We start from the raw sequence: 6,170 nt of genomic DNA, 5'->3' as shown, positions 1-6,170 counted from the left end.
ACAGCACTGTACTCTATGGTGCTAATGGTGCAGGAAGGCCTTGTCTACCTTCACCATAAGCCACTGTACCATGTGTCACTGTACCTTAAATCTGTACCACAAAAACAACCTAACTGGCCCTCACCTGAAAAAAAATCTCTTTTTTTTTTAACCTAACCTAACCTAACCTAACCTTACCTAACCTAACCTAACCTAACCTAACCTGACCTGACCTGACCTAACCTAACCTAACCTAACCTAACCTGACCTAACCTAACCTAACCTAACCTAACCTGACCTGACCTAACCTAACCTAACCTAACCTAACCTAACCTAACCTAACCTATCCTAACCTAACCGAGACATTAAAAATTAGTCACAAGGCAAAAAGACGATTCAAAGTGACTGACATACCAAGCAATTAATTAGTGAAATCAGTCTTTGTTGACTACTCCAAAGCCTTTCAGTTTGTCGACCTCAGTATACTGTTAGGAAAAAGTGCATTATTAAGACATTATTAGTGGTTGTATCACGGTATTTTATAATAGACTTATAACTAGTTTCCCCTGAAAATCTTTCGTTTTCTATCATTCTTTCATTCTACACGCCTGAGCCCTGACAGAGACCCAGAGAAATGTAAACAGGCACGAGTCAGACTTGATATAGGGCTGAATTTGTTGCTTTTCAGAGAGGGGCAGTCGGTCTGTACATGCGTGAGGTGGCGAGAGGCGTGTCCAGGGGGCGGCTAGTAGCGTGTGCCACCGTGGAAATATGTACAGACATAAAGAAGACGCCCTCAAGAAAGGTAAGGCCGGTTCCAGCTTTTATTTTTATTTATTTATTTCCATCCCGGCCTGGGACCGCCCCTTTCCCGAGTCCTGAGGTGTTGGGGGACGGCCCGGGGGTGCTGTGTGCCCGTGAGTGTACCAGGTGCTCAAGCATATACAAAACAAGGAAAGTTTGAAGCATTTTTAGAGGGGCAGTCGGTCTGTACTCGTACATGCGTGTACATTAATTTTGAGGTGTTCCTTGTCATCCCCTGTCACTCCTGCCTGCCTCTGTCACCTCTACCAATCCCTGTCAAGCTCTGCCAAGCCCTTTGTCACCTCTCAAGTAATGAGGTGGCTTGAGATGTGAGATTTTAAACAGAAGCCTTTGCTGTCACCCCTGCCAAGCCCTACCAAACCCTGTCAGCCCCCACCAAGGCCCTCTCAAGCCACCACTCAACCCCCTACCGAGACCTATCAGCTCTATAATCTGAAAAAAGTGCAGTGTCTTAGGAGGGATTGATTAAGTAAACAGTGACTTATGGCCAAAATGGAACTATATGGAGATTAAGTAGAGATTAGAATAGAAGCTGAAATTGAGCAGGATAGTTACAATCACAGACTTCCAACTTGCTACTCCTTGGTGTGAAAGAATCTGCAGGAAATTAAGTACATGGCAACTCCTGTTAGTCCCTCATGTGTTCTTGAAAGCAGACTGACAGATTCAGTGTGTGACATGCTGACGTGGGGGAAGGCTGTCTGGTGGCTGCTCTATGCTGTAGCTAACAAAATGGTTGTGTTTCAAGTGTTGTCATGCCTGGAAAGTCTACAGGTCATCATTACTAGTATAAATGTGTACTACAATGGTGAAATTTAGTGAAAAAATGTGCTGTTTATGTATTGGCAGGGAAAGATTTGTGCTCATCAAGACAATGATAAAAAAAAATTTTATATTATTATTATTATTACTATTTTTTTTCTTTTACTTGTTTTGCTGTAAGATGAGACTACAATAACTGCCCCTTGATGCCCTATAAGGTACCGCCAAGCACCAAGGGGCGGCCACCACGGTGCACAGTGAAGCACGTCCCAGCATCCCTGTCACCATCTTTTCCCTGCCAATAATTATGCATTACATTTCCCAACTAATTTCATTCTAGTGCAACATTTCTACTACTAATGGTGACCTGTACACTTCCCAGCATGACCAGTACAGCACTTCAAACAAACACAGCCTTTTCTTAGCCACAGCAAGGTGCAGCCACGACAGACAGCCTTCCCTAAGTCAGCATGTCACACTGCATCCATAACACTGAGCTTCCAGGAACACATCTGGGGGACTGATACAAGTTGCTGTGTAGGTCATTTGTCCCAGCAGACTCTTTCACACCAAGCAGGCATGAGGTGGTAGTCTGTGCAGTGCGTCAGTGCTTGGAATTTTGAACCGGTCTTGCTGCATCTATGGCCCAGAGACCAAACACAGACCAAACAGAGGGCTAGCTGAACCTAACACAAACCAAACAGACGCCCACCAGAACCATACACAGGCCCACAGAACTAACTGACTGGCTGGCCGGCTGACTCGCTGGCTGAGTGACTGACTGACTGACTGACTGACTGGCTGGCTGGCTGGCTTGCTGGCTGGCTTACTAACTGACTGACTGACTGACTGGCTGGCTGAGTGACTGATTGACTGGCTGGTTAGCTAGTTGGGTGGCTAGCTGGTTGGTTGAATGGCTGACTGACTGACTGACTGACTGACTGACTGACTGACTAGCTGAGTGACTGATTGATTGGCTGGTTGGTTGAATGCCTAGCTGGCTGGTTGAATGGCTGACTGACTGACTGACTGACTGACTGACTGACTGACTGACTGACTGACTAACTGACTGACTGACTAGCTGAGTGACTGATTGATTGGCTGGTTTGTCGAATGGCTAGCTGGCTGGTTGAATGGCTAACTGACTGACTGACTGACTGACTGACTGACTGACTGACTGACTGACTAACTGAGTGACTGATTGATTGGCTGGTTGGTTGAATGGCTAGCTGGCTGGTTGAATGGCTGACTGACTGACTGACTGACTGACTTACTGACTGACTGACTGACTAACTGACTAGCTGAGTGACTGATTGATTGGCTGGTTGGTTGAATGGCTGACTGACTGACTGACTGACTGACTGACTGACTGACTGACTAACTGACTGACTGACTGACTAGCTGAGTGACTGATTGATTGGCTAGTTGGTTGAATGGCTAGCTGGCTGGTTGAATGGCTGACTGACTGGCTGACTGACTGACTAACTGACTGACTGACTGACTGACTGACTGACTGACTGACTAGCTGAGTGACTGATTGATTGGCTGGTTGGTTGAATGCCTAGCTGGCTGGTTGAATGGCTGACTGACTGACTGACTGACTGACTGACTGACTGACTGACTGACTGACTGACTGACTGACTGACTAGCTGAGTGACTGATTGATTGGCTGGTTGGTTGAATGGCTAGCTGGCTGGTTGAATGGCTAACTGACTGACTGACTGACTGACTGACTGACTGACTGACTGACTGACTGACTAACTGAGTGACTGATTGATTGGCTGGTTGGTTGAATGGCTAGCTGGCTGGTTGAATGGCTGACTGACTGACTGACTGACTGACTGACTGACTGACTGACTGACTGACTGACTGACTGACTGACTGACTGACTAACTGACTAGCTGAGTGACTGATTGATTGGCTGGTTGGTTGAATGGCTAGCTGGCTGGTTGAATGGCTGACTGACTGACTGACTGACTGACTGACTGACTGACTGACTGACTGACTGACTGACTGACTGACTGAGTGACTGATTGATTGGCTAGTTGGTTGAATGGCTAGCTGGCTGGTTGAATGGCTGACTGACTGGCTGACTGACTGACTGACTGACTGACTGACTGACTGACTGACTGACTGACTAGCTGAGTGACTGATTGATTGGCTGGTTGGTTGAATGCCTAGCTGGCTGGTTGAATGGCTGACTGACTGACTGACTGACTGACTGACTGACTGACTGACTGACTGACTGACTAGCTGAGTGACTGATTTATTGGCTGGTTGGTTGAATGGCTAGCTGGCTGGTTGAATGGCTAACTGACTGACTGACTGACTGACTGACTGACTGACTGACTGACTGACTGACTGACTGACTGACTAACTGAGTGACTGATTGATTGGCTGGTTGGTTGAATGGCTAGCTGGCTGGTTGAATGGCTGACTGACTGACTGACTGACTGACTGACTGACTGACTGACTGACTGACTGACTGACTGACTAACTGACTAGCTGAGTGACTGATTGATTGGCTGGTTGGTTGAATGGCTAGCTGGCTGGTTGAATGGCTGACTGACTGACTGACTGACTGACTGACTGACTGACTGACTGACTGACTGACTGACTAGCTGAGTGACTGATTGATTGGCTAGTTGGTTGAATGGCTAGCTGGCTGGTTGAATGGCTGACTGACTGGCTGACTGACTGACTGACTGACTGACTGACTGACTGACTGACTGACTGACTGACTAGCTGAGTGACTGATTGATTGGCTGGTTGGTTGAATGGCTAGCTGGCTGGTTGAATGGCTGACTGACTGACTGACTGACTGACTGACTGACTGACTGAGGCAGAGAGACAGGTAGGTGTTGGCAGGGTTGGTTTGGTTTGGAGTGTTGAGGTTTTATGATATTGTAGAGACAGAGAGGTTCAAAGCTTAATTAGACTTGTATCTTTGAGCCATGAGTCAGTAGAGAGGGAGAAAGAGGCAGACAGGCAGAGAGACAGGAAAAACAGGGAGGAAGAAAAGCTATTTGCACTGTACCTATAGGTCAGTATGGTGTAGAGTTGTATACTTGAATCAAGAGTAAATATAGACGCAGATACGAAGGCGGGCAAGCTGAGAGAGAGGGAAAGAAAGGGTCTGAATGAAAGGGAGGAGTCAGGCCTGCAGAAGGGGAGCTTTTGGTATTGTTTACTGATTAGTGTGATAAAGTGTTGTGTTGTGTTGTGAGGTGCAGAGAAAGAGAGAGAGGCTTGTGTGGTGATATTTCATGTTGATGTACAGCAATATGAAATAGTTCTCAGGAGAGAGAGAAAGAGATAGAAATTAGTGACACACACACACACACACACACACACACACACACACACACACACACAGTAATACTCTATAGAAACCTATTTCTTTCCTAATTTGTCTATCTCCATCTTGTTTTTCATTGTAAGTCATTAATGTTTATCTTGTATTGTCTTGGCATTATTAAAACATGAGGTATATTATTATTAGTGGTTGTAGTTTTGTATCACAACATTAACTTATATTAGTTTTGCCTGAAAATCTCTCGTTTTCTAACATTCTCCCATCCTGCAGGCCTGAGTCCAGACCGAGACCCAGAGAAATGTAAACAAACGCACCAGTCAGACTTGATATAGGAGTGAATTTGTTGCTTTTTAAAGCGGCAGTCGGTCTGTACATGTGTGAGGTGGCGAGGGGTGTCGCCAGGGGGCGGCTAGTAGCGTCTGCCACCAGGGAAATATGTAAAAACATAAAAAAGACGCTTCTCAAGAAAGGTAAGGCCGGTTGCAGCTTTTATTTTTTCTTTATTTCTTTCCATCAGGTTAGGTTTATATTAATTCAGTTAGTTAGGTTTGCTTAAGTCTCTCTCTCTCTCTCTCTCTCTCTCTCTCTCTCTCTCTCTCTCTCTCTCTCTCTCTCTCTCTCTCTCTCTCTCTCTCTCTCTCTCTCTCTCTCTCTCTCTCTCTGTGGTGCTAATGGTGCAGGAAGGCCTTGTCTACCTGCACCATAAGCCACTATACCATGCGTCACTGTACATTTAAACTGTACCCCAAAAACTTAACCTAACTGGCCCTCACTTAAAAAAAAATATATCGTTTTTTTTTCGTGTTCTTAATATTTCAGTGCTACAATACCACATCACTGTACCCTATGATGCTAATGGTGCAGGAAGGCCTTGTCTACCTTCACCATAAGCGACTGTACCATGCGTCACTGTACCTTAAAACTGTACCACAAAAACAACCTAACTGGCCCTCACCTGAAAAAAAATATCTTTTTTTTTTTGTGTTTGCTTAATATTTCAGTGCTACAGTACCACAGCACTGTACTCTATGGTGCTAATGGTGCAGGAAGGCCTTGTCTACCTTCACCATAAGCCACTGTACCATGTGTCACTGTACCTTAAATCTGTACCACAAAAACAACCTAACTGGCCCTCACCTGAAAAAAAATCTCTTTTTTTTTTAACCTAACCTAACCTAACCTAACCTTACCTAACCTAACCTAACCTAACCTAACCTGACCTGACCTGACCTAACCTAACCTAACCTAACCTAACCTGACCTAACCTAACCTAACCTAACCTAACCTG

This window comes from Scylla paramamosain, chromosome 43 (genome assembly GCF_035594125.1).
Source record: "Scylla paramamosain isolate STU-SP2022 chromosome 43, ASM3559412v1, whole genome shotgun sequence".
Lineage (NCBI taxonomy): Eukaryota > Metazoa > Arthropoda > Malacostraca > Decapoda > Portunidae > Scylla > Scylla paramamosain.
This window is presented reverse-complemented; position numbering follows the sequence as displayed.